This window comes from Perognathus longimembris, chromosome 2 (genome assembly GCF_023159225.1).
Source record: "Perognathus longimembris pacificus isolate PPM17 chromosome 2, ASM2315922v1, whole genome shotgun sequence".
Taxonomy (NCBI): Eukaryota; Metazoa; Chordata; class Mammalia; order Rodentia; family Heteromyidae; genus Perognathus; species Perognathus longimembris.
In genome coordinates, this window is record NC_063162.1 from 58500696 (window position 1) to 58519743 (window position 19048).

The following is a 19048-nucleotide window of genomic DNA, read 5'->3' on the forward strand; positions in this document are numbered from 1 at the left end:
TTATCTGACGCCTCTGGAATTCACGGGATCGCCGATCACAGCAATCGGTGCGCGCCCGGCGGCCCGGGGTCGGCGGCGGAGCCCGGGAACCGCCTCGCCTTTCCCTGCGGCCCTCGGCCTCCACCCCCCGGCCAGCGCCTGGGCGCGCTGGCCCCGCTGGCCCCGAGCCCAGCCCGGAACCCGGGAGCGGTGGGTGGGTGCACAATGAATGCGGCGTAACTACATTTTTCTCTTCTTGGTCGCGATCACTACTACCACGGCCGGGCCATTCCCCACCTCGGTGCCGTTTCGAGGCTCGTACCCGCCTCCAGGCACTGCAGCGAGGAGTGAGCATCGACCGGAAGAAGGGTCCGAGGGTGCCAGGCCCGGGCCGCGGTGAGCGGGCCCCGGCCACGCCCCGTCGCCTGCGCCCCGCGTCCGTCACCCGACTCGCCTTCCTCAGAGAGGCCCCACCATGACGAGAGGGGCCGGAGGGCCCGCAGAGGAGAAGCCCCCCTCCTCACAGCAGCCCGGCGCCCCCTTGCCGGCGACTGGCTCTTCTCCCCGGCAGCGGGGCGCCGGGCTCCGGGCTCCGTGGAGGTCCCCCTCCCGCTTCCTCGTCCCCCGCCCCACCCCCGCCGCCCTCACCTTCGGGCGCTTCCGCCGCGCGCTCGGCTCCATTCGCCTTCGGGGAGGGGTGGGGGCCGGGCGGCCGGCGAGTCGGGAGCGCGCGTGCGCGCGAGCCCCGTCGACTCTCCGCGGAGGCCGCCCATCCCCCCCGCCCCTGCGCCCGCGCGGCCCCTCCCCCACGTGCGAGCGTCGGCGGCGGCTGAGGCGGCGACGGCTGCCGAGATTGGAACCCGCCTGCAGCCCTCGCGCAGGAGGTGGAGGAGGAGGGAGGAAGACGACGGGCTGGAAGGAAGGCTTCGACTCCTGCGAATCGGGCCGCGCGAGACGAGGATCTTACGGCCTCGCGAGGGGCGATCGGGCCGCTGCACACTGAGGGCGGAGGCCGAGCCGGGGGGCCCCCGCCGCGCCCCCGAGGCTCGCCGTGTGCCCGCCCGCCCGGTGCCGAGGGCTGGAGGATGAGTTCCCCGGGGCCCCGGTGAGTAGGTCGGTCGGAAAGTGCGTGCGTGAGGCGAGGCCGGCCGCGCAGGACGGCAGGCCGGAGCGGGTCGGGGAAGTTTCGAGAAGGGGGCCAAGCGGGCCGGCGAGTCAGGCCGCGCGTGCCCGACGTCCGTCGGGTCCCGCCGCTCGGCCCCTCTTTGTTTCCTTGCCCGCCCCTGGGCTTGGGCCGAGTTCGGGGAGAGCCCCTCCGTGGACGCCCCTGGAATCCTGCCATGGGGAGGGCGCCCCGCGGCCGCGAGCTTGGCAGCCGGGGTTCGTCTCGGGTGCTTTTTCGGGGTTCGTCTCGGGTGCGGCGTGCGGTGCACACGGTGCAGTGGTCGGCCGAGCTGTCGCCGCTCCGCGCGCCCCGCTGGCCCCAGGGACGTGCCGGCTCCCCCGCGGCCCGGCGACGGCTCACCTGTTGTCCTGCGGCCTCTGCCGCGGAGTCTGCCCGTTGTGGTTCTACAGTCGAGTGTCGGGAAACTTCGTGCGCTCGATTGCTTGCCCCCCACCCCTAGTGGGAAGGTTTGGCAAGGAAAAAGCGCACTTGCGTCAGGGAACAAAAATAATAGGCTGTTGTGTTAGGGTCTGGCCTTCTTCGATCGGCATCATTTCGATGTTTAATCTGCTTTAAGTATGGTAGTTTTGTTTTTTTTTTTAAAAGGGTTAATCAACTGTCCTGAGTACCTTAGTACGAAGTTGACACTTGTGTCATTGACTAATCCTGGTTATTTGCATTCCTCCTTGTTTCAGAAGAGCAATCACATAGACAAGGGAGCTGGGATTTGAACCCAGAACATCCTATTCAAGCGGATGAGGGGTTTCAAAAAAGCAAATTCTGCAAAGGAGTGATTTCCAGTGATTCCTACTTGAAATATTCTGTTGCTTGAAAACTCTGTCCTGTGTTTACTTGTGAAAAGAGATTAACTTTGAATAAGTGGAGGGTAACTTCATGCTTATTGTTTTCAGTTGTTGAAATAAAAAAAAGATAGTGAACCAGAATTATTTAGCTTTTTAAGTTTAAAGCTACAGTATTGGCAGTAGAGAATAGACTGAGAATATAAAAGGCTGAAATTTGGAATGCATTTTTAAAAGAACCAGTACTTTTTTTTTTTAACATGTTTTTCTCTTTACAGTCTCTGGAGTCCATTTCAAACCTTTTTAACTTTATTCACTTAACTCTCACCTTTTATTGAACATATTTTTTAAAAAAGAAAATATTAGAGTATTAAGTGGGGGTTTCTTTTACTGGATTTCTTTTTCCATCTGCTTCTTTCCTTTCAGGGAAAGAGACAATTCATACAACATAGAAGATATAAAAATATAACATATAACCTATTTGGTCTTTTTGATTCATCTTTTTCTGCTTTTCTTACTATGTGGAGCATGAATTATTCTCTGTCAATTACAAATGTACTTAAGGTTTCTTCAGTTTACAAAAACCTTTCCTTAAGTGTTGCTATTCTCCCAAGCTGTGTTGCTGCTTTTTCTTTTAAAAATCATATTAACATTTCTAAAAGTTTTTATTTCCTTTAAAAGTAATATGTAGTCATTAAAGAGAAATTGCAAAATAGAGAAAATTTGAAATAAAACCTAAATTCAGTCATTCATAATCCCTTCTGTCCAGACTGCCAAGAGTACTTTTCTTCCCTGAACTAGGTGGCTATCCAATGACTTCTTAACCCTTTGCTGATTGAATTTCATCTTCATAAAGGAAATCTATTCTAATTAACGCGCATTCTCAGTCTTCTTGCTGAACTGTGTGACATTTTAGACTCCGTTTGCTGAACTATGGGTGTGTGTGTGGTGGTGGTGGTGGTGGTGGTGGTGGTTGGGATTGAACCCAGGGCCATACACATACTAAACATTCTACATTCCCAGTTAGACTTCACATTTTTGAAATGCTTTCTCTTGGCTTTCACTTATCTATACTTATCATTTGAGGAATACTTACTGTATTCCAACATACTGTGCAAGGCCAAAGGATGCTTTTGCAGTTCTTGCCTTCATGGAGCTGAAAGTCTAGTGGGGGAGGTATATGGAAGGTTGAGTTTTATAATGGCACAAAGGATAAGTAGCATGGACTAGGGGAAAAGGGATCTTATGTTATTTGTTGATTTTATTCTTCAACCTTTTCCAATCTTCTCTTCTTCCCTCTTAAGACTTTTTCAAGTTTTACTTTTCAGATTTCTTTCTTTCTTTCTTTCTTTCTTTCTTTCTTTCTTTCTTTCTTTCTTTCTTTCTTTCTTTCTTTCTTTCTTTCTTTCTTTCTTTCTTTCTTTCTTTCTTTGCCAGTCATGGGGCTTGAGCTCAGGTCTGAGTACTGTCCTTGAGCTTTTTATTTTATTATTTTATTTTTTTGCCACTCCTGAGCACTGTCCTTGGCTTCCTTTTCTAGCACTCTACCACTTGAGCCACAGCACCACTTCCAGCTTTTTCTGCTTATGTGGTGCTGAGGAATTGAACCCAGGAATTCATGCATTCAAGGCAAGCAAGCACTCTACTGCTAGGCCATATTCCCAGCCCCTCAGATTGCTTTTAAAAAAAATGTCTCTAGGCCCTTGACATTATTGATCAGACCTTTCTGTCTGCATATTTCTCAGACATCTCTGTCTTACATTTTCTTTCTGTACACGAGTCCTACTTTTCAGTTGCTTTTTGGGTAAACTACCTGGTTTTTCTAGTTCTGACTGAGCTTTTTCTTACCAGATTTGCTTCTCTGGTGTTTCTATTTCTGTTGATGTTGTACCAAACCCAAACCTTTTCCCATTCCATCATGACTTGTGTGCAGCCAACATCTGTTGATTCTGCTTTATAATATTTATAACTCTTCTCTATTCCTGCTGATTCTGGGACAGTTCTTAATTTGTATTGGTATCAGTATTATAACAGAACCATAAAATGAATTGGGCAACTTTCCTTTTTCTCTTTTCAAAAGCAGTTGAGACTGGTTTGCAGGCTTTTACCTTTAACATTTAGGCCTAGGTTTTTCTTTTTTTTTTTGGAGGGAATTTTTAATGTCATTTCAATTTATTTAACAAATTATTCTAAGTTTTCTAATTTTGGTTGTGAATTTTAATGTTTACATATTTTTGTCTAGAAATTTGCTTCTTATGTTTTCATCATATCTGGCATTTGATTTTCAGTTTATTTTGTCTTTAGTTTTTACTACACTTAGTTATTTTTTTCTCTCTCTCCCTCTCTTATTTTTGTGTTGACCCAGGACTTGAACTCAAGGCCTGAGCTTCTTTATTATTGTTCAAGACTAGAACTCTACCATTGGAGGCACAGCTCCACTTCTGGCTTTTTTTGGTTGCTTATTGTAGGTTAAGAGTCTCATGGATTTTGCTGCTCAAGCTGTCTTCAAACTGTGATCCTCAGATCTCAACCTCTGGAGTAGCTAGGATTACAGGCGTGAACCATCGGCACCTGGCTATATAGTTTTTAACGTAGCGTTATTAAACTTATTTGCCTTTGTAAAAGTTAACTTTGTTGAGGTATAATATATGTACAATGGTAGGCACAAGTTAAGTTTGCAGTCTCTTGAGTCATTTGGTTTTTTTTTTAAATGGCAGTTTTTATACAAATATTAGTTCCACTACTAGATACAAGTCAAGTCTGCAACTGACCTCGTTGCATATTAAAATGTATAAATGAGAAGAGCAACTATCTAGCAGTGGCTGTTCCACTGAGAAGCTATGGAAAGAAAGCCGGAAGTGGTGCTGTGGCTCGTAGGGCTCTAGCCTTGAGCACAAGGAGGCTCAGAAACAGGCCCCAGGACTGGAAAAAAAATTAGAAGATTAAATGTTGAGTTACATTAGATTATGTTCACTATGTGCCACTATTTCAGCAAGGTGTGGTGCCTCATACCTCTGGGAATTGCAGCTCAAAGCCAGCCTGATCAGGAAAGCCCATGAGATTCTTTTTTTTTTTTTTTTTTTTTTGCTAGTCCTGGGGCTTGAACTCAGAGCCTGGGCAGTGTCCCTGAGCCTCTTTTTGCTCAAGGCTAGCGCTGTACCACCTGAGCCACAGTGCCACTTCTGGCTTTTTCTGTTTATGTGGTACTAAGGACTTGAACCTAGTGTGTCATGCATGCTAGGCAAATGCTCTTCCACTAAGCCACAGTCCCACCCCTGCCCATGTGATTTTTAACTCCAATTAGCTACGGAAAAGCCAGAAGTGGAGCTGTAGTTCAAGTGGTGGCCAGCCAAAAAACCTCAGGAACAGCACCCTATCCTGAGTTCAAACCCCAGGACTGCCACCCCGCCCCCCCCCCCCCAAAAAAAAGTTTCTAGCTATTAGGAGCCATGTGTTGTAAAGTGGACCTTAATTTTAGAAATGCTAGTGAAAAGTATAAGCATCTTAGAGTTGATGACTTAAACTTCTCTCTCTAAACAAAAACTCTTGTCCTTTAGGTGTAGAGAATTTAAATGCATGTACAAGTGACTTACATCTCTGTTGTTACTGTGAAAAGTTATTTAATTTAAAAAATTTTGTTTGTAATGGGATTTGAACTCAGGCCCTCAGGCTCTGTGACTTGAGCCCTATATGTTGCTGGGGGCATGTCTTTGCTGAAATCTGTCTACTTTAGGCTTCCCCTGGTTGTTGATGGTGTCATTGGCTTGCACTACCATATCTGCCTTCTCTCTGTGCAGTCTCTCTTTTGGATTTTTCTGCCAACACTGGCCTCCAATATGATCTTCCCAGTCTCAGCCTACTAAGTAACTAAGATTACAAATTTGAGCCAGTAGTGGCCCAGCTAAAAAGTTATTTTTAAAGAAAAACACTAATTCTCTTTAACAAATGAAATGTTTTAGGTAGTACAGTGGAAAATTTGTTTTTTAATAGAGTCCCTCACCACAACTCAGTAGACAAGTCTGGTTGGAATGTACTTGGTCCTTACCTTTGTATTTTTCCCTTCTAATTACTTTTGCTTAGTTTCTTAAACATTTTGAATGAGCTGATAATGTTCATAAAATTGCAGAGACCATGTAAGGGTGGAATTGTGGGAGAGGTGTGATGGCCAGTTGAATAGATTACTTAAAAATTTTAGTGGCGTATGCCTATGATCCTACCTATTCAGGAGGACTGCAGTTGGAAGCCAACCCTGGGCAAGAAAGTCTTTGAGACTTTTTCCTAATCTTCAGTTAACCACCAAATGAATGAATGAATGAATAAAGCTGGAAGTAGAGCTATGGCTCAAGTAATAGAACACCAGCCTTGAACCAAGACAAAGGACCAGAGATAACATTTAGGTCCTGTGTTCAAACCCCAGGATCTAAACAAGAACAATTTTTAAAACCAGTTTTATATTATCTACAATAATTGTGATAAATGGTCTTTCCTCCATGGAGGATTGGTTCCAGGAGCCTTGGTGGATACCCAAACCTTGGGCTACTCATGTTGCTTGTATTTGGCCTCATATTTTGAATATGATCTTTGTACATATTGTATACTTGTCATCTTTGCATTACTTACACTATTTCATGCAAAGTAAATACTATGTAAGTGGCTGTTACTACTGTATTGTTTCGAGGACTGCTGACAAGAAAAAAGTCTATATGGGTCCAATATCGTGTTTTTTTTCCCTGAATATTTTTCAGCCATAGTTGATGGATGGGTAGTGGAATCCTAGATTGAGAGAGTTGACTCTTTTATTTATTTATTTATTTATTTATTTATTTATTTATTTAGCCAGTTTTGGGCCTTGGACTCAGGGCCTGAGCACTGTCCCTGGCTGCCTTTTGCTCAAGGCTAGCATTCTGCCACTTGAGCCACAGCGCCACTTCTGGCCGTTTTCTATATATGTGGTGCTGGGGAATCGAACCCAGGGCTTCATGTATATGAGGCAAGCCCTTTTGCCACTAGGCCATATTCCCAGCCCTGCTGTATTTATTTTAAATTTATTTATTTTGGTGTATCTGATCATATAAAGTATTTGTCCAAATGAACGGCAAGAAATGGAAGCAAGAGGTTTTATCTTTGTTGCTGTTTGTATCTTCTTTTCTTTCTGTTTTGTTGTGTTGTTTGTTTTTTTGCCAGTCTTGGGACTTGAACTCAGGACCTGAGCACTGTCCCTGCCTTCTTTTTGCTCAAGGCTAGCACTCTACCACTTGAGCCACAGCACCACTTCTGGCTTTTTTTCTATATATGTGGTGCTGAGGAATCGAACCCAGGGCTTCATGTATATGAGGCGAGCACTTTACTACTAGGCCATATTCCTAGCCCTTCTTTTCTTTTTGTATTGTTTGCTTATCTTTGGGAGAGTTAAGGGGCACAGAAATGGAGGGGAAAAGGGTGAACCAATGCAGCAGTGGTACTCACTAGACACTATGTTGAAAATGAATTATACAACTTATGGGTGGGGGCAGGAGGAAAGAACAGAGAGAGCAAGTGAAAGGGTGTCTTGCTTGGCACTGGTGATTTATACTTGTAATCCCAGCTACTCAGGAGACTAAGAGCTGAGGATCACAGTTTGAACCCAACTGGGGCAGGAAAGTCCATGAGACTCATCTCCAATTAACTACCTGAAAACGGGAAGTAGAGCTGTGGCTCAAAGTGATAGAGCACTGGCTTTGAGGAAAAAAAAACAAACAGCTCAGGGAGAGCACCCAGGTCCCGAGTTCAAGCCCCAAGACTGACCCCTTACCCCCCAAAAGGTGCTTTTTACCTGCCTTACCTGTAACTATAACCCATTTGTATATCATCTTTATAATAACAATTAGATATTTTTTAATTTTTGAAAGATGTGAGGTCTTGTTGTGTTGCCATCCTGACTCTGACGTTTTGTCTCCGAATCCCAAGAGGCTGGGAATACAGGCTCAGTGTCATTATACCCAGCTGTGCTTTAACTCAAGGTCTGGGCTACTTGAGCTGGTTTTGTTCAAGGCTAGTGCTTTACCACTTGAGCCATAGCTCCACTTACAGCTTTTTTGCTGGTTAATTGGAGATAAGAGTCACATGGACTTTCTTGCCTCAGCTTGCTTTAAACTGCGATCCTAGGATCTCAGCCTCTTGAATAGCTAGGATTACTGTTGTGAGCCACCAGTACCCAGCTAAAATGATATGCAGGAAATAGATTTTTTTTTTTTAGGAAATAGTTTTTAAAGTAAATGCAATAGCAGATATGTGTTTCAATATTTCTTTTTTTTTTTTTTTTTTGGGCAGTCCTGGGGCTTGGACTCTGGGCCTGAGCACTGTCCCTGGCTTCTTTTTGCTCAAGGCCAGCACTCTGCCACTTGAGCCACAGCGCCACTTCTGGCCATTTTCTGTATATGTGGTTCTGGAGAATCGAACCCAGGGCCTCATGTATATGAGACAGGCACTCTTGCCACTAGGCCATATCCCCAGCCCGTGTTTCAATATTTTAAAGATCCTCTTTTCTTAAGCCAGAAGGGGCTCTGTGGCTCAAGTGGTAGAGTGCCAGCCTTGAGCAAAAAGAAGCCAGGACAGTGCTCAGGCCCTGAGTTCAAAGCCCTAGGACTGGCCAAAAAAAAAAAAAAATCCTCTTTTCTTGAAAATAAAATCAAAAGTAAAATTACAGGTGCATAGATACCTGTAATCTGTAATCCCAACACTCAGGAGGTACTAGGCCGGAAGGACTGAGTTTGAGGCCAGTCTGGGCTACTGAGACCTTATTTTAAAAAGGAAGGGGGGTGTTGGAATGTGTTAGTGGTAGAGGATGCATGAAGCCCTGGGTTTAGAGTCCTTAGTGCCATATAAACAGAAAAAGCTGGAAGTGATACTGTGGCTCAAGTGGTAGAGTGCTAGCCTTGAGCAAAAAGAAGGCAGGGACAGTGCTCAGGTCCTGAGTTCAAGCCCTAGAACTGACCCCCCCACAAAAAAAAATCCTTCTCCCCAGTTTCTTCCTTTTTTCTCTTTTATCTGTAGCTCATTACCAAGCCTGTCCATTCCAGGTCCATTAATTCTCTTTCACCATTCTGGTGGACTGTGACCCTCCTCACAAAACAGACAACCCAAAATGATGTGCCCAGGGGTCTTGGAGAAATTTTTTTGGCAGAGAACACTAGTTAGGGGCTTAAGGAAATAGGTTATATGTGGAATTCATCTAAGCTGGACCTAGTGGGTTCCTAAACCAGGATGTCTGGTCAATTGTAGAACTAATGAATAGACACTGAATAGATAATGAAGTTATTTTTGAGTGTCTTCTTTTCTTCAATGACACGAACTTTGTTACTCTTTTTTATATATGTTTGTGCATCTGATGAATCTTACTTTTCTTATGTTGTAGGTCTGTTGTACCAGTAATGTCCAAAACGGAGCTTGGCTATTGTTATGACTATATATAATTGCAGTTGGTGAAGGGTATACCAGATATATGAATAATATCAGATGTGCAGTTTGGGAGATTATACATTGCAGAAGCATTTTGAAGAAAGCAGCCTGAAAATACTGGATCTTCTAAGGAGTCTTTTCCATCTTTTCTCAGACTAGAGTGATAGAAGGTATTGAGGGCCTGGAATGGACAGGGCTTGGTAACATGCTACTACATATGAGAGAAGAAAGAACCTATTGGTAAGAATGCTTTGGGCTTCTTGAGAAACAGGGTAGATGAATGTTGTTGACTGAGGTATGAAAGATGGAGATCTTGACTGATTTATGAAAGAATAGTAATTTTGTTGTTGCATTACTGAGGTTTGAACTCAGGGTATAGCACTTGCTTGATTTGCTTGTTTGGTTGGCACTCTAACACTTGAGCCTGGCAGGCAGCCGACTTTTTGCTGTTTATTTTGGAAATTGAGTCTCAAAGATATTTGTGCTTGGACTGTTTTCAAGTCTCTATCCTCTAGATCTCAGCCTCTTGTGTAGTTAGAATTATAGATGTGAGTCATTGGTCCCTGGCATTAGTATGGTTTTAATTGTAAGGAGCTTGAAGCGTCCCTGAAACAAGCACATAGAGGTTTTGGGGGCTAAATATTTCAGTATTTAGTATGCATGTTCAGCACCAAAACAAAGCAAAACAACAACAAAAAGAAAGAAAAAAACGCTTCCCCCAAACAAGGTTTCTATTTGGCAGTTGTTTATATGGGTGTGTACTTGGACCAGGGGTTTTGGCTGGAGGTAGACATTTGGGTGTGGTTTCCATATAGGCTGTACATTTGAACAATGGAAATTGGGTTATACTATGGATCTCTTGTCAGAAACTCCTGGTATGTTCAGCCAGAAGCCTAGAACAGAGTCCTCCCCCAAACTCCAATTTAGGGCTTGGGTAGAGATAGATAAGATAGACAATAAACAGTGATCTAACTGTAGTTAGGTTCTACATAGTGGAAGTTCAGGGAACTTTTAGCAGTACGATAAGAGAACCTGGCCTGCCTAGGATGTGACACTTCAGGCTAGCAAGGAAAAGCAGAACGGTGCTAGAATTACTTATACAGTGCTTGTCTAGGGCTTGAGTGCTGTTCCTGAGTTTTCTTTTCTTTCTTTCTTTTTTTTTTTTAAGGCTAGTATACTACCACTGAGTCACCGCTCCACTTCCAGCCTTTTTTGATAGTTAACTGGAGATAAGAATATCACAGACAAGTTTCTAGCCTGGGCTGGCTGGCTTTGAACTGTGGTGCTTACATCTTTGAATTGTGATCCTTATATCTCAACCTCCTGAGTAGATAGGATTTACAGGTGTAAGCCACAAACAACCAGGAGTAATTTAATAGTTTACAAGTTAACAATTTTTACCTACAATTTAAAAACTATAAAAGTAATATATGGGGCTGGGGAAATGGCCTAGTGGCAAGAGTGCTTGCCTCCTACACATGATTCCCCAGCACCACATATATGGAAAACAGCCAGAAGGGGTGCCATGGCTCAGGTGGCAGAGTGCTAGCCTTGAGCGGGAAGAAGCCAGGGACAGTGCGCAGGCCCTGAGTCCAAGGCCCAGGACTGGCCAAAAAAAAAAAAAAAGTAATATATGTATTTATTGTGGTTAATTTGGGGAAGAATTATAGAGAATCAGCAGAATGATTAAGCTTGGCTTCTAGTTTTATGTAAAAAAAGTTTAGTACTAGTCTACTACAAAGTAGATGTGCAGTATTGGTTACCATATACTCATCTACTTTGCTATTTGTCTTAAAAAGTAAAGGAGCTTGGTTAACTTTAAGACTTTTCTCTGCTAAAAAGAAAACAATATCCGTTACTTTAATGTGAAACAGTTAGATGCTTAAATTGCAGGTCATATTATGCTTTTGCTCCTGATGACATCACTGAATTGGCAGTCCTAGCAAGTAACAAAGAAACTGGATTATGACCAGTGGGGTTCTTTTCCTACCCTGCTTTCTTGTATCCTTTTTTGAGCCATTTTTTAAAAAAGACTTAGGAGAAATATTCAAAATGTTGCAGGTGTAGATATTTTTGTTGTTAGGACTGGGGAACAAAAGTAGAGTTTCAGTTTTGAAGTTAGGCGTTCATAATTGTGATACTGTCATATGTGTATTCATGCACTCTAGGCAAGCACTCTACCGCTAAGCCACATTCCCTGACCAAGTTTTTTTTTTTTTTTAGATAAAAAGGTTAATTCCAGAAACCTAGTTTGCATTAAAAAATATACTAAAGCTAATCTAAAATTTGGGGTGAGCATAGAATATTTTATATTTTTGTATTTTATTAAAAGTATATTAGATTTCTACCTAAAGGAAGTTCCTGGGTAGAAATGATAGGACTTAAATTTCTTGTTGTTGTTCCTACCCCCCCCCCCACTCCTCTCTCTCTTTCTGGAAATTTTTGTAAAGTTCTTAATGTGTACATTTTTCAAAAAATCAGCCAGTAAAAGTATATGAAGAGGGGCTGGGAATATGGCCTAGTGGTAAATGCTTGCCTCATATACATGAAGCCCTAGGTTCAATTCTCAGCACCACATACATAGAAAAAGTGGCGCTGTGGCTCAAGTTGGCAGGGTGCTAGCCTTGAGCAAAAAGAAGCCAGGGACAGTGCTCAGGTCCTGAGTCACAAGCCCCAGGACTGGCAAAAGAAAAAAAAAAGGTATATGAAGAACCAGTTACCTGTGATCCACGTCTGTAGTTTTTCCTTTTTTTTTTTTTTTGCCAGTCCTGGGCCTTGGACTCAGGGCCTGAGCACTGTCCCTGGCTTCTTTTTTGCTCAAGGCTAGCACTCTGTCACTTCAGCCACAGCACCACTTCTGGCCATTTTCTATATATGTGGTGCTGAGAAATCGAACCCAGGGCTTCATGTATGCAAGACAAGCACTCTTGCCACTAGGCCATATTCTCAGCCCCTGACCCACACCTGTAATCCTAGCTACTCAGAGAGCTGAGATCTAAGGATCACTGTTCAGAGCCAGACTAGGCAGGAAAGTCTCTTATCTCTAGTTAACCACCAGAAAATTGGAAGTGGCTCTGTAGCTCAAACTGATAAGAGTACTAACCTTGAGAAAAACAGCTCAGGTGGGGCTGGGAATGTGGCTTAGTGGTAGAGTGCTTGCCTAGAATGCATGAAGCCTTTGGTTTGATCCCTCAGCAACACATAAACAGAAAAAGCTGGAAGTGGCACTGTGGCTCAGAGGTAGAGTGCTAACCTTGAGCAAAAAGAAGCCAGGTACTGTGTTCAGTGGGGCCCTGAGTCCCAAGCCCCAGGACTGGCAAAACACCAATAAAAACAGCTCAGGGACAGCACCCAGGTTCTGAGTTCAAGCTCTATGGCTGGGCAGGGGGGGGGGCGGGGGAGGGAGCGGGGAGGAGGGACAAGTGTATGAAGAATTATCAGAAGAATCTTAAATACATAACAAATTAGTCACTTGACATACGCGATGAAGTGAAAAATTTGGATTTGTTGAAATGTCTTTATTGGAAGTTGTGCAACATTATAGGAAAAATGAACCAAACACCCTCAGTACTATGCTGAATTCTATGCATTCTGAACATTTGCTCTTTTTTCATTGGTGATCTTCTTGTAACCTTGTACCCATGGGACCCAAGTGTGTGCGCGTGCTTGCTTGCTTGCTTTCTTTCTTTCTTTCTTTCTTTCTTTCTTTCTTTCTTTCTTTCTTTCTTTCTTTCTTTCTTTCTTTCTTTCTCTCTCTCTCTCTTCCCCTCTCTCCCTCCCTCCTTCCCTCCTTCCTGCCCTCCTTTCCTCTCTCTATCCCCTCCTCCTTTCGCTTCCTCTCCCCTCCCCTTTCCTCCTCTCTCTTCTGCCTCTCCTCTCCCCCTCCCCTTCCAGTTGTGGGACTTGGGAGCTTGAATTCAGGGCCTGGGCACCACTTTCAGTTTTCTGGTGGTTAATTGGAGATAAGAGTCTCATGGACTTTACTGCCCAGGCTGGGTTAGAACCATGATCCTGAGATCTCAGTCTCCTGAGTAGCTAGGATTACAGGCATGAGCCACTGGTGCCCACCTTCGGTAATCTTTTATGTAATTCTTAGGCACCTATTATTGAACATTAAGTGGGTCAGAAAGAAGTTTTTGCTAGATTGATATGATTTTTTTCTTATTTTCTGGCAATTGCTGTAAGGGGAAGCAAGGTCAACTTTCTTAAGTTTAATAAAAATGTTTTAGATATAAGGAACCAGAGTCAGGCTGTGCACCAGTGGCTCATGCCTATAATCCTAGCTAATCAAGAGACTTAAGATCAGAGGATTGCAGTTTGAAGCCAACTCAGGTGGGAAAGTCTGAGACTCTCATCTCCAATTAACTACCAAAAATAAATAAATAAATAAAGCTAGAAGTGGGGCTGTGGCTCAAGTGGTAGAAAGCACTTGCCTTTAGCAAAAACAAACAAACAAACAACAACAGAAAACCTCAGGGACAGCATCCAGGCCCTAATGGTTTCCATTAATGCAATGGTATAATAATTTGACTCTTAATTGACTAAGCCTTCATTTGTTTTAAGGCTATTCCCTTCTTCCTATTTTTTCTGTAGCATCTTATCTATTTGCATGGGATAATGAGTTTTACAGGTTCTTCTGGTCACAGCATTGAGAAGAACTGATGAGATAAAAGTCATTCATGTAGCTAGGTGCTGGTGGCTCATACCTGTAATCTTAGCTACCCAGAAGGCTGAGATCTGAGGATCACAGTTCAAAGCCAGCCCAGGCAGAAAAGTCCGTGAGACTCCTTCCTCTCATAACTACTCAGAAAACTGAAAGTGGCACTGTGGCTCAAAGTGGTAGAGCATTAGTTATCTCCAATTAACTATCAAAAATAAATAAATCTAGAAGTGGAGCCGGGACTCAAGTAATTAGCCTTGAGTACAGAGAGGCTCAGGGATAGTGCCCAGGCCCTGAGTTCAAGTCGTAAGGCCAGCAAAAATAAATAAAGTCATTCATTTAAGTTAAATTTTATACAAAGGCAGTACACACTTTTTTCTGTCCAGGTCCTGAGGCTTGAACTCAGGGCCTAGGCATCATCTCTGAGCTTTCTTACTTCAGGTCAGCATCACTTGAGCCACATTTCTACTTTGAAGATTTATGAGAGATAAAGAGTCTCAAGGACTTCCCTGTCAGGGCAGGCTTTGAACCATGATTCTTAGATGTCAGCCATCTAAATAGATACGGTTGGAGCTGGGAATATGGTCTAGTGGTAAAGTGCTCACCTTGTATGCATGAAGCCCTGGGTTTGATTCCTCAGCACCACATATATAGTAAAAGCCGGAAGTGGCCCTGTGGCTCAAGTGGTAGATTGCTAGACTTGAGCAAAAAGAAGCCAGGGACAGTGCTCAGGCCCTGAGTGCAAACCCCAGGACTGGCAGGAAAAAAAAAAAAAAGATAGGGTTATAGGTATGAGTCATTGGTCCTTGGCTGGTTACTCATTTCTTAAAAGAATAAAGAAATCCTGATAATGATTGAAGTGATTTCCCATTAATCTGGATATGAAGTACCTAAAAGGGTTAATTAAGTCTTGGCTATTTCTGTGTTTTGTCTGCTGTATACTTATTGTATTATGTACCTTGTACTGTTTACTAGGTTTGTGACCTTCAGCAGAGTAGTTAAACTCTTTAACTTTATTTTCTCAAATGGAAAATGGAGATAATAGTGGTCCTTTCTCACAGGGTACTCTGAGGAGTAGATGAGTGAGTGTAATTGAGCATTTAACAGTGCTTGCTATGTAATAGCTTAATTAATGCTAGTTATGATACATATTTGTGAAAGAAATAGCTTGGGTAAAGTTTTATCCTTCAAATTTAAACTTAATTCTTCTAAAATGTGCACTACTTTTGTTTACATTATTAATAATCACATTGGTATTTTCAAAGTACTTTTCATGTATTATCAAGCACTGGCAAATTGATATGAGAGATTTTGTTGCTTGTCCTTTTTTGTACATCAAGTTTCTGAGACTAATTGTCCTACCGAGGTCAACAAGTATGAGAAGTAAACAGACTGCATTTGTCATCTCAAAATGGGTGACGAGGAACTCAAAGAAAGTATAAAATGACGTTCAAGAGACCATGTTCTGAAGAAAGGCCCAATCACAGAATGCTTTCCAGAGCTTAGTAAGGTGTGGCAGAATCACTGTGTAGTGTCTGGTTTGCCTGATGTAGAGTGGTGTAGGTATCTCTCCCTTCTCTTGCCCTTGCGGGCAAGAGATTCTCTAAGAGTCTCAGTAAGAAGATGTAAGAGAGCCCAGTCCTGGAGGACTAGCAAAAAAATGGAGTGGAACATTTTGTTACCATTCCAATAATCACTGTGCTGCTGACTGGTTTGTGTCTGTTTGAGCAAGGAACAAAGGACACTAGATAGAAATGTGAGTGTAGACAGAGGGAATGGTAGTAGAATAACAATACATATTTAGTTTGAATTTTAGTTCAGGTGGGTAATCTTGGATGGAACCAGGCTTTAGCCTTTTGAGGGAGGGCTCTACTGGAGAAGGGAGCAAAAATAGAAGAGGGTGAACCTGACACCATTGGCTCACACCTATAATCCTAGTGACTGCAGAGGCTGAGATCTGAAGGATCACGGTTTGAAGCTGAGGCAGAAAACTCCATCTCCAAAAAACAAGCAACAAGCTGGGCTGGAGGTGTGGTTCACATGATAGAGCACCAGCTGAGTGAGCAAACTCAGCAAGAGTGAAACTCTTGAGTTGAAATCCCAGTAATGGCAAAAGGGGGAGAGAAGAGGGGGAGGGAGGGAGAGTGGAGAATTGAGCTGAAGATCTTTAGGTGGGAAAAATGGCAGTGTCCCTAGCCCCTCAGTTATTAAAGAATCTTTTTATCTCCAGAAGAAAAGCCATCATTTGGTTGTCTTTAATACAGAAAATATAGTCACTATTAGCCAGGGAAGTGGGAATAACCACAGTGAAAAAGTGCTCAGCTCATTGTAGTCTTCCTCATCCCTCCCTAATAAAATACAAACCATACCCTTCTTTACTGGTGTACTTCCTTGCACCATGGCTCAAGCCTAACCATATTTTAGATCTTAACATAAATTTATGTAATCCTCAGAAAGATTCATTGTACCTGGGCACCAGTCACTAGTGCCTGTAATTCTTGCTATTCAGGAAGCTGAGATCTGAGGATTGCAGTTTGAAGCCAGCTGAGGTTTGGTATATATGTTCAGTTGAGATATTCGATAGATGTTTGTGTAATAGTTGTTATTTGTATTGTTTTCTTAGAATGCATTTCAAATATACTCTGAGACAGCATAAGAAAAAGATGAAAACTACTACCTCTACCACTGAAAATGAAGCCCCTTTATGAGCAGTTTTTGTTTTGTTTTTTCCAGTCCTGGGCCTTGAACTCAGGGCCTGAGCACTGTCCTGGCTTCTTTTTGTTCAAGGCTAGCACTCTAATCACTTGAGCCACAGCGCCACTTCTGGCCTTATCTATAATATGTGGTGCTGAGGAATCGAACCCAGGGTTTCATGTATATGAGGCAAGCACTTTACCGCTAGGCCATATTCCCAGTCCCCTTTATAAGCCCCCCCTTATGACCGGCAAAAAAAAAGAAAGAAGGAGCCTGGTGCTGGTGGCTCATACCTGTAATCTTAGCTACTCAGGAGGCTGAAATCTGAGGATTGCAATTCAAAGCCAGCCAGGAAGAACAATTAACCACTCAAAAACTGGAAGTGGCACTGTGGCTCAAGTGATAGAGCACTAGCCTTGAGCACAAAGAGGCTCAGGGAGGGCTGAGAATATGGCCTAGTGGCAAGCCCTGGGTTCTATTCCCCAGCACCACATATGTAGAAAACAGCCAGAAGTGGCGCTGTGGCTCAAGTGGCAGAGTGCTAGCCTTGAGAAAAAAAAAAAAAAGAAGCCAGGAACAGCACCCAGTTCCCGAGTTGAAGCCTCACAGCCGACAAACCCGCAGAAAACTAAATTTGAGTGCTAATGAAAGGAAAAGGCCAAGTTCAAGCCCCAGTACTGGTATAAATAAGAAAAACATTTTTCCCCCCAGTGATTAAAAAAGTAATGGTAACAGAACAAATTGAAAACTCATAGTCAAACCCCAAGGAAAAAGTAAAAAAAACCCTCATACACTACTAAAAAATAATATCTGTAAGTACTTCAGTAAAAACACTTTTAAGTTAAAAAAATAAAAACCTTTTTTTTAATGTTTCTACTGTCAGATAAGAATTTGAGAAAATAAAGTGAGTAAAGCTGAACTTTTTATTCATGCAGTATGTCTGGATATATGAACTCAAATTGTAAGAAACTTGAAATTCAGAGATATTTTAAATAGAAAGTTTTCAAAACGTGGCTGCCAGTTCTAGTTAAACAGTTGTGGTTTTTTTTTTACACTCCTTCCTTCCCTCCCTTCTGTGCCTTCTTTCTCTCTCTCCTTCTCAGCTGTGCAAGTTTTAAGAGTTAAGATGTTTCAAATTCTATGTGTTGTTCTGTAATAATGGTTTAAAATAGAATAAGAAAGATTTGGTGGGAGTAGAACCTAAACTGATGAAGGTCAACAACCAGATGGAAATGAAAATCTAAAACCTCTAGCAAAAGGAAGCTAGAAAGAGGAGAATCTAAACACTGAAATTATACATCTGCTGGGCATCTGTGCATTTTTTACTCATAAGTGTTCTGTTGCAGAAATAGCAAAAGAAATTTTGAAAGGAAAACATTTTTAAATGAATTGAGCATATGGTTTTGTCAATAATTATATGTACTTTAAAAATTGTACAACATGCATTTGATTCATATTTTAAAAGTGCTCCCATTTCCTAGGAGCTCCTCAGATTCTTTTCTGAAAGTAACATCACTTTTGGGGGTTAAATTTAGATTTCCTGTTTATATCTTCAGAGCTGAATCAATATTACTAAATTATACATCAGAAGTAGTAGTAGTAAAAGTGGTTAGTAAATGTGTGACACTGTTGCTGTAGCAGATGTGTTTGCTTTCCTCTTTGTCAGTATTCTGTGATCATCTTGAGCCATTGGCCAAGACTGATTGTCAGTTAAAGTGGAAAAGATTTAGTTTAGCAAGTAGTTGGTAAAGAAGTAAAACAAACAAAAAATCTGTCCTTTAAAAGGGCCAGTTTTTTAAAATAAGAATTAAAAAATAATTGGTGTTTCTTATCTCACATAGATTTGCAAAGGCAAGAACAAGATGTTTTTTGTTGTTTGTGGGTTTTTTTTTGTTTTTGTTTTTTGCCAGTCCTGGGGCTTAGACTCAGGGCCTGAGCACTGTCCCTGGCTTCTTTTTGCTCAAGGCTAGAACTCTACCACTTGAGCCACAGTGCCACTTCTGGCTTTTTCTGTGTATGTGGTGCTGAGGAATCTAACCCAGGGCTTCATGCATGCAAGGCAGGCACTCTACCGCTAAGCCATATTCCCAGCCCCACAAGATGTTTTTTGAAGCTAGCGATAACCATTCTGGTAAAGTCAGATCAGGAGGGCATTCCCATCCTTCCCCAAACTAAATAAAAGGAAAGAAAACATGTTATTCTCATGTATTATCTAACATTTAAAATGCAAAGTAAGATCCTACAAGTTGAATCAAATAATTTTTAAAGCTAGCCTAGAGTTTTAAGGATGATTTGATCTTCAGAAGTCTATAA

General features: G+C 42.7%; 1 protein-coding gene across 1 annotated transcript in view; it reads left to right on the forward strand.

Annotated features, from left to right (window-relative positions):
- The first annotated feature begins 848 nt into the window (after positions 1–848).
- Bmpr1a (bone morphogenetic protein receptor type 1A) overlaps positions 849–19048 on the forward strand; it is a 129163-nt gene continuing 110963 nt past the window's right edge. Inside the window, exon 1 of the mRNA XM_048339200.1 lies at positions 849–1084. The gene's annotated coding sequence lies outside the window, so the exon portion shown is untranslated. The remainder of the gene's footprint in view (positions 1085–19048) is intronic.